Source organism: Hyperolius riggenbachi, chromosome 2, assembly GCF_040937935.1.
Source record: "Hyperolius riggenbachi isolate aHypRig1 chromosome 2, aHypRig1.pri, whole genome shotgun sequence".
Taxonomy (NCBI): domain Eukaryota; kingdom Metazoa; phylum Chordata; class Amphibia; order Anura; family Hyperoliidae; genus Hyperolius; species Hyperolius riggenbachi.
Window position 1 is genome coordinate 571,489,334 of NC_090647.1, and position 9,387 is coordinate 571,498,720.

Here is a 9,387-nt window from a genome sequence, read left to right on the forward strand (position 1 = left end):
GCTGGCTGTATGTGCCTGAGGGGGGATACTCACAGGAATAGGAGTATGCTGAGATGTGACTGGTGATCATGCTGGCTGTATGTGCCTGAGGGAGATACTCACAGGAATAGGAGTATGCTGAGATGTGATTGGTGATCCTGCTGGCTGTATGTGCCTGAGGGGGATACTCACAGGAATAGGAGTATGCTGAGATGTGATTGGTGATCATGCCGGCCGTATGTGCCTGAGGGGGATACTCACAGGAATAGGAGTATGCTGAGATGTGATTGGTGATCATGCCGGCCGTATGTGCCTGAGGGGGATACTCACAGGAATAGGAGTATGCTGAGATGTGATTGGTGATCATGCCAGCTGTATGTGCCTGAGGGGGATACTCACAGGAATAGGAGTATGCTGAGATGTGACTGGTGATCATGCCGGCCGTATGTGCCTGAGGGGGATACTCACAGGAATAGGAGAATGCTGAGATGTGATTGGTGATCATGCCGGCCGTATGTGCCTGAGGGGGATACTCACAGGAATAGGAGTATGCTGAGATGTGATTGGTGATCATGCCGGCCGTATGTGCCTGAGGGGGATACTCACAGGAATAGGAGAATGCTGAGATGTGACTGGTGATCATGCTGGCTGTATGTGCCTGAGGGGGATACTCACAGGAATAGGAGTATGCTGAGATGTGACTGGTGATCATGCCAGCCGTATGTGCCTGAGGGGGATACTCACAGGAATAGGAGTATGCTGAGATGTGATTGGTGATCATGCTTGCTGTATGTGCCTGAGGGGGATACTCACAGGAATAGGAGTATGCTGAGATGTGACTGGTGATCATGCTGGCTGTATGTGCCTGAGGGGGATACTCACAGGAATAGGAGTATGCTGAGATGTGATTGGTGATCATGCTGGCCGTATGTGCCTGAGGGGGATACTCACAGGAATAGGAGAATGCTGAGATGTGACTGGTGATCATGCTGGCTGTATGTGCCTGAGGGGGATACTCACAGGAATAGGAGTATGCTGAGATGTGACTGGTGATCATGCCAGCCGTATGTGCCTGAGGGGGATACTCACAGGAATAGGAGTATGCTGAGATGTGATTGGTGATCATGCCGGCCGTATGTGCCTGAGGGGGATACTCACAGGAATAGGAGTATGCTGAGATGTGATTGGTGATCATGCCGGCCGTATGTGCCTGAGGGGGATACTCACAGGAATAGGAGAATGCTGAGATGTGACTGGTGATCATGCTGGCCGTATGTGCCTGAGGGGGATACTCACAGGAATAGGAGTATGCTGAGATGTGATTGGTGATCATGCCGGCCGTATGTGCCTGAGGGGGATACTCACAGGAATAGGAGTATGCTGAGATGTGATTGGTGATCATGCCGGCCGTATGTGCCTGAGGGGGATACTCACAGGAATAGGAGAATGCTGAGATGTGACTGGTGATCATGCTGGCCGTATGTGCCTGAGGGGGATACTCACAGGAATAGGAGTATGCTGAGATGTGATTGGTGATCATGCCGGCCGTATGTGCCTGAGGGGGATACTCACAGGAATAGGAGTATGCTGAGATGTGATTGGTGATCATGCTGGCCGTATGTGCCTGAGGGGGATACTCACAGGAATAGGAGTATGCTGAGATGTGACTGGTGATCATGCTGGCTGTATGTGCCTGAGGGGGATACTCACAGGAATAGGAGTATGCTGAGATGTGATTGGTGATCATGCTGGCTGTATGTGCCTGAGGGGGATACTCACAGGAATAGGAGTATGCTGAGATGTGACTGGTGATCATGCCGGCCGTATGTGCCTGAGGGGGATACTCACAGGAATAGGAGTATGCTGAGATGTGACTGGTGATCATGCTGGCTGTATGTGCCTGAGGGGGATACTCACAGGAATAGGAGTATGCTGAGATGTGATTGGTGATCATGCTGGCTGTATGTGCCTGAGGGGGATACTCACAGGAATAGGAGTATGCTGAGATGTGATTGGTGATCATGCCGGCTGTATGTGCCTGAGGGGGATACTCACAGGAATAGGAGTATGCTGAGATGTGACTGGTGATCATGGCATGCCAGCCGTATGTGCCTGAGGGGGATACTCACAGGAATAGGAGTATGCTGAGATGTGACTGGTGATCATGCCGGCCGTATGTGCCTGAGGGGGATACTCACAGGAATAGGAGTATGCTGAGATGTGATTGGTGATCCTGCTGGCTGTATGTGCCTGAGGGGGATACTCACAGGAATAGGAGTATGCTGAGATGTGACTGGTGATCATGGCATGCCAGCCGTATGTGCCTGAGGGGGATACTCACAGGAATAGGAGAATGCTGAGATGTGACTGGTGATCATGCTGGCCGTATGTGCCTGAGGGGGATACTCACAGGAATAGGAGTATGCTGAGATGTGACTGGTGATCATGCCAGCTGTATGTGCCTGAGGGGGATACTCACAGGAATAGGAGTATGCTGAGATGTGATTGGTGATCCTGCTGGCTGTATGTGCCTGAGGAGGATACTCACAGGAATAGGAGTATGCTGAGATGTGACTGGTGATCATGCTGGCTGTATGTGCCTGAGGGGGATACTCACAGGAATAGGAGTATGCTGAGATGTGATTGGTGATCCTGCTGGCTGTATGTGCCTGAGGGGGATACTCACAGGAATAGGAGTATGCTGAGATGTGACTGGTGATCATGCCGGCCGTATGTGCATGAGGGGGATACTCACAGGAATAGGAGTATGCTGAGATGTGATTGGTGATCATGCCAGCTGTATGTGCCTGAGGGAGATACTCACAGGAATAGGAGTATGCTGAGATGTGACTGGTGATCATGCTGGCTGTATGTGCCTGAGGGGGATACTCACAGGAATAGGAGTATGCTGAGATGTGATTGGTGATCATGCTGGCCGTATGTGCCTGAGGGGGATACTCACAGGAATAGGAGTATGCTGAGATGTGACTGGTGATCATGCCAGCCGTATGTGCCTGAGGGGGATACTCACAGGAATAGGAGTATGCTGAGATGTGACTGGTGATCATGCCGGCTGTATGTGCCTGAGGGGGATACTCACAGGAATAGGAGTATGCTGAGATGTGACTGGTGATCATGCTGGCTGTATGTGCCTGAGGGGGATACTCACAGGAATAGGAGTATGCTGAGATGTGACTGGTGATCATGGCATGCCAGCCGTATGTGCCTGAGGGGGATACTCACAGGAATAGGAGTATGCTGAGATGTGATTGGTGATCATGCTGGCCGTATGTGCCTGAACGGGATACTCACAGGAATAGGAGTATGCTGAGATGTGATTGGTGATCATGCTGGCTGTATGTGCCTGAGGGGGATACTCACAGGAATAGGAGTATGCTGAGATGTGACTGGTGATCATGCCAGCCGTATGTGCCTGAGGGGGATACTCACAGGAATAGGAGTATGCTGAGATGTGATTGGTGATCATGCCAGCCGTATGTGCCTGAGGGGGATACTCACAGGAATAGGAGTATGCTGAGATGTGACTGGTGATCATGCTGGCTGTATGTGCCTGAGGGAGATACTCACAGGAATAGGAGTATGCTGAGATGTGATTGGTGATCATGCCGGCCGTATGTGCCTGAGGGGGATACTCACAGGAATAGGAGTATGCTGAGATGTGACTGGTGATCATGGCATGCCGGCCGTATGTGCCTGAGGGGGATACTCACAGGAATAGGAGTATGCTGAGATGTGACTGGTGATCATGCCGGCCGTATGTGCCTGAGGGGGATACTCACAGGAATAGGAGTATGCTGAGATGTGATTGGTGATCATGCTGGCTGTATGTGCCTGAGGGGGATACTCACAGGAATAGGAGTATGCTGAGATGTGACTGGTGATCATGCTGGCCGTATGTGCCTGAGGGGGATACTCACAGGAATAGGAGTATGCTGAGATGTGATTGGTGATCATGCTGGCTGTATGTGCCTGAGGGGGATACTCACAGGAACAGGAGTATGCTGAGATGTGATTGGTGATCATGCTGGCTGTATGTGCCTGAGGGGGATACTCACAGGAATAGGAGTATGCTGAGATATGATTGGTGATCCTGCTGGCTGTATGTGCCTGAGGGGGGATACTCACAGGAATAGGAGTATGCTGAGATGTGATTGGTGATCATGCTGGCCGTATGTGCCTGAGGGGGATACTCACAGGAATAGGAGTATGCTGAGATGTGATTGGTGATCATGCTGGCTGTATGTGCCTGAGGGGGATACTCACAGGAATAGGAGTATGCTGAGATGTGATTGGTGATCATGCCAGCCGTATGTGCCTGAGGGGGATACTCACAGGAATAGGAGTATGCTGAGATGTGATTGGTGATCATGCTGGCTGTATGTGCCTGAGGGGGATACTCACAGGAATAGGAGTATGCTGAGATGTGATTGGTGATCATGCTGGCTGTATGTGCCTGAGGGGGATACTCACAGGAACAGGAGTATGCTGAGATCTGATTGGTGATCATGCCGGCTGTATGTGCCTGAGGGGGATACTCACAGGAATAGGAGTATGCTGAGATCTGATTGGTGATCATGCCGGCTGTATGTGCCTGAGGGGGATACTCACAGGAATAGGAGTATGCTGAGATGTGATTGGTGATCATGCCAGCCGTATGTGCCTGAGGGGGATACTCACAGGAATAGGAGTATGCTGAGATGTGATTGGTGATCATGCCGGCCGTATGTGCCTGAGGGGGATACTCACAGGAATAGGAGTATGCTGAGATATGATTGGTGATCATGCTGGCTGTATGTGCCTGAGGGGGATACTCACAGGAATAGGAGTATGCTGAGATGTGACTGGTGATCATGCTGGCTGTATGTGCCTGAGGGGGATACTCACAGGAACAGGAGTATGCTGAGATGTGATTGGTGATCCTGCTGGCTGTATGTGCCTGAGGGGGATACTCACAGGAATAGGAGTATGCTGAGATGTGATTGGTGATCATGCCAGCCGTATGTGCCTGAGGGGGATACTCACAGGAATAGGAGTATGCTGAGATGTGATTGGTGATCATGCCAGCCGTATGTGCCTGAGGGGGATACTCACAGGAATAGGAGTATGCTGAGATGTGACTGGTGATCATGCTGGCCGTATGTGCCTGAGGGGGATACTCACAGGAATAGGAGTATGCTGAGATGTGACTGGTGATCATGCCGGCCGTATGTGCCTGAGGGGGATACTCACAGGAACAGGAGTATGCTGAGATGTGATTGGTGATCATGCCAGCTGTATGTGCCTGAGGGGGATACTCACAGGAATAGGAGTATGCTGAGATGTGATTGGTGATCATGCTGGCTGTATGTGCCTGAGGGGGATACTCACAGGAATAGGAGTATGCTGAGATGTGATTGGTGATCATGCTGGCTGTATGTGCCTGAGGGGGATACTCACAGGAACAGGAGTATGCTGAGATGTGATTGGTGATCATGCTGGCTGTATGTGCCTGAGGGGGATACTCACAGGAATAGGAGTATGCTGAGATGTGATTGGTGATCATGCTGGCTGTATGTGCCTGAGGGGGATACTCACAGGAATAGGAGTATGCTGAGATGTGATTGGTGATCATGCCAGCTGTATGTGCCTGAGGGGGATACTCACAGGAATAGGAGTATGCTGAGATGTGATTGGTGATCATGCCAGCCGTATGTGCCTGAGGGGGATACTCACAGGAATAGGAGTATGCTGAGATGTGATTGGTGATCATGCTGGCTGTATGTGCCTGAGGGGGATACTCACAGGAATAGGAGTATGCTGAGATGTGACTGGTGATCATGCTGGCTGTATGTGCCTGAGGGGGATACTCACAGGAATAGGAGTATGCTGAGATGTGATTGGTGATCATGCTGGCTGTATGTGCCTGAGGGGGATACTCACAGGAATAGGAGTATGCTGAGATGTGATTGGTGATCATGCTGGCTGTATGTGCCTGAGGGGGGATACTCACAGGAATAGGAGTATGCTGAGATGTGACTGGTGATCATGGCATGCCAGCCGTATGTGCCTGAGGGGGATACTCACAGGAATAGGAGTATGCTGAGATGTGATTGGTGATCATGGCATGCCAGCCGTATGTGCCTGAGGGGGATACTCACAGGAATAGGAGTATGCTGAGATGTGATTGGTGATCATGCTGGCTGTATGTGCCTGAGGGGGATACTCACAGGAATAGGAGTATGCTGAGATGTGATTGGTGATCATGCTGGCTGTATGTGCCTGAGGGGGATACTCACAGGAATAGGAGTATGCTGAGATGTGATTGGTGATCACGCTGGCCGTATGTGCCTGAGGGGGATACTCACAGGAATAGGAGTATGCTGAGATGTGACTGGTGATCATGCTGGCTGTATGTGCCTGAGGGGGATACTCACAGGAATAGGAGTATGCTGAGATGTGATTGGTGATCATGCTGGCTGTATGTGCCTGAGGGGGATACTCACAGGAATAGGAGTATGCTGAGATGTGACTGGTGATCATGCTGGCCATATGTGCCTGAGGGGGATACTCACAGGAATAGGAGTATGCTGAGATGTGATTGGTGATCATGCCGGCCGTATGTGCCTGAGGGGGATACTCACAGGAATAGGAGTATGCTGAGATGTGACTGGTGATCATGCCGGCCGTATGTGCCTGAGGGGGATACTCACAGGAATAGGAGTATGCTGAGATGTGACTGGTGATCATGCCGGCCGTATGTGCCTGAGGGGGATACTCACAGGAATAGGAGTATGCTGAGATGTGATTGGTGATCATGCCAGCCGTATGTGCCTGAGGGGGATACTCACAGGAATAGGAGTATGCTGAGATGTGATTGGTGATCATGCTGGCTGTATGTGCCTGAGGGGGATACTCACAGGAATAGGAGTATGCTGAGATGTGACTGGTGATCGTGGCATATTTCAGAGTTAAGTTATTCATTTCTCAGATGTATTCACCTGTTCTGGGTACCTGTGAACTTGGGAGGACATGCTGGGTCTGAGTGTGGTATTGGATTGATTCATTGCTTGATGTGCTTCCAGGGTATAGCTCCCTTAAGAGAAAGTGTCATTAGGGCTTTGCTGTAACATAGATTGTAGTGTAACTATTTCAACTAATGTACCCTTCTTAAACTTGAAGATTGTATACAAATGTAAGCAGACTGCAGAGTGGTGCAGCGGAAGTGTGCTGGGCCCATAACCCAGAGGTTGATGGATCAAAACCATCCTCTGCTAGGCATGATTTCATTTTTGCACCTCGCTTTATCGCATGGGCAAAACGGTTTCCATAGCCCTGTAAGAGAAAGTGTAATAAGGGCCCTGCCGTAACATAGATATTATGGTAGCTAAGACTACTCCTGGGCCTTTCTTGTAGTTGAAGAGATGAGTGAACTGTGACACCACAGCATGTAGTGTTGGTGGTGGTATAGTGATGAACATAGCTGCCTTCCAAGCAGTTGACCTGAGGTCGATTCCTGGCCAATGTATGTGAGCTTGCTTTTTACATCCTACAAATCCCTAAGCAAGCTCAATTTTCTCTTGGGTATATCACAATGGTACATGCTAGGCTGGCTTCAGCATGTAGCGTTGGTGGTATAGTGGTGAGCATAGCTGCCTTCCAAGCAGTTGACCTAGGTTCGATTCCTAGCCAATGTAAGTGAGCTGGCTTTTGATATCCTACAAATCCCTGGAAGACAAGATCCATGAAGGAGGAGAAGGAGGTAGGTAGAAGAGGGTATTGGTAGTGTTTTTTAGCTTCCAAAACGTTTTGGAAGCATTTTAAAGGCCACTTCCGGTTTTCTATGCGGAAATCAGAACGTTCGGATTCGGATATCCGATCCGGATCTGGATATCTGAGTATCCGGATCCGAATCAATTCGGATTTTAAAAAGGGGTATCCGAGGACCCTTGATAGACATCACCAGATGCTGGGTTTCCTCCTTTGCTGGCAATGACAGCCTGAGGTCATGGACATCACCAGATGCTGGGTTTCCCCCTTTGCTGGCAATGACAGCCTGAAGTCTTAACTCCTGGAATCACAAGATGCCGGGTTTCCTCCTTTGCTGGCAATGGCAGCCTGAAGTCCTGAGGTCATGGACATCACCAGATGCTGGGTTTCCCCCTTTGCTGGCAATGACAGCCTGAAGTCTTGAGCTCATGGACATCACCAGATGCTGGGTTTCCTCCTTTGTTGGCAATGACAGCCTGAAGTCTTGAGCTCATGAACATCACCAGATACTGGGTTTCCTCCTTTGCTGGCAATGACAGCCTGAAGTCTTGAGCTCATGGACATCACCAGATGCTGGGTTTCCTCCTTTGCTGGCAATGACAGCCTGAAGTCTTGAGCTCATGGACATCACCAGATGCTGGGTTTCCCCCTTTGCTGGCAATGACAGCCTGATGTCTTGTGCTCATGGACATCACCAGATGCTGGGTTTCCTCCTCTGCTGGCAATGACAGCCTGAAGTCCTGAGCTCATGAACATCACCAGATGCTGGGTTTCCCCCTTTGCTGGCAATGGCAGCCTGAAGTCTTGAGCTCATGGACATCACCAAATGCTGGGTTTCCTCCTTTGTTGGCAATGACAGCCTGAGGTCATGGACATCACCAGATGCTGGGTTTCCCCCTTTGCTGGCAATGACAGCCTGAAGTCTTAACTCCTGGAATCACAAGATGCCGGGTTTCCTCCTTTGCTGGCAATGGCAGCCTGAAGTCCTGAGGTCATGGACATCACCAGATGCTGGGTTTCCCCCTTTGCTGGCAATGACAGCCTGAAGTCTTGAGCTCATGGACATCACCAGATGCTGGGTTTCCTCCTTTGTTGGCAATGACAGCCTGAAGTCTTGAGCTCATGGACATCACCAGATGCTGGGTTTCCTCCTTTGCTGGCAATGACAGCCTGAAGTCTTGAGCTCATGGACATCACCAGATGCTGGGTTTCCTCCTTTGCTGGCAATGACAGCCTGAAGTCTTGAGCTCATGGACATCACCAGATGCTGGGTTTCCCCCTTTGCTGGCAATGACAGCCTGATGTCCTGAGCTCATGAACATCACCAGATGCTGGGTTTCCCCCTTTGCTGGCAATGGCAGCCTGAAGTCTTGAGCTCATGGACATCACCAAATGCTGGGTTTCCTCCTTTGTTGGCAATGACAGCCTGAAGTCTTGAGCTCATGGACATCACCAGATGCTGGGTTTCCCCCTTTGCTGGCAATGACAGCCTGAAGTCTTGAGCTCATGGACATCACCAGATGCTGGGTTTCCTCCTCTGCTGGCAGTGACAGGCTGAAGTCTTTAGCTCATGGACATCACCAGATGCTGGGTTTCCTCCTTTGTTGGCAATGGCAGCCTGAAGTCTTGTGCTCATGGACA

General features: G+C 50.5%; 1 non-coding gene across 1 annotated transcript; it reads left to right on the plus strand.

The window, feature by feature from the left end:
- Positions 1-7,601: 7,601 nt before the first annotated feature.
- Positions 7,602-7,673, plus strand: TRNAG-UCC (transfer RNA glycine (anticodon UCC)). Its single transcript has one exon. It is a non-coding gene; the product is annotated as a tRNA-Gly (tRNA).
- The last annotated feature ends 1,714 nt before the right edge of the window (positions 7,674-9,387 follow it).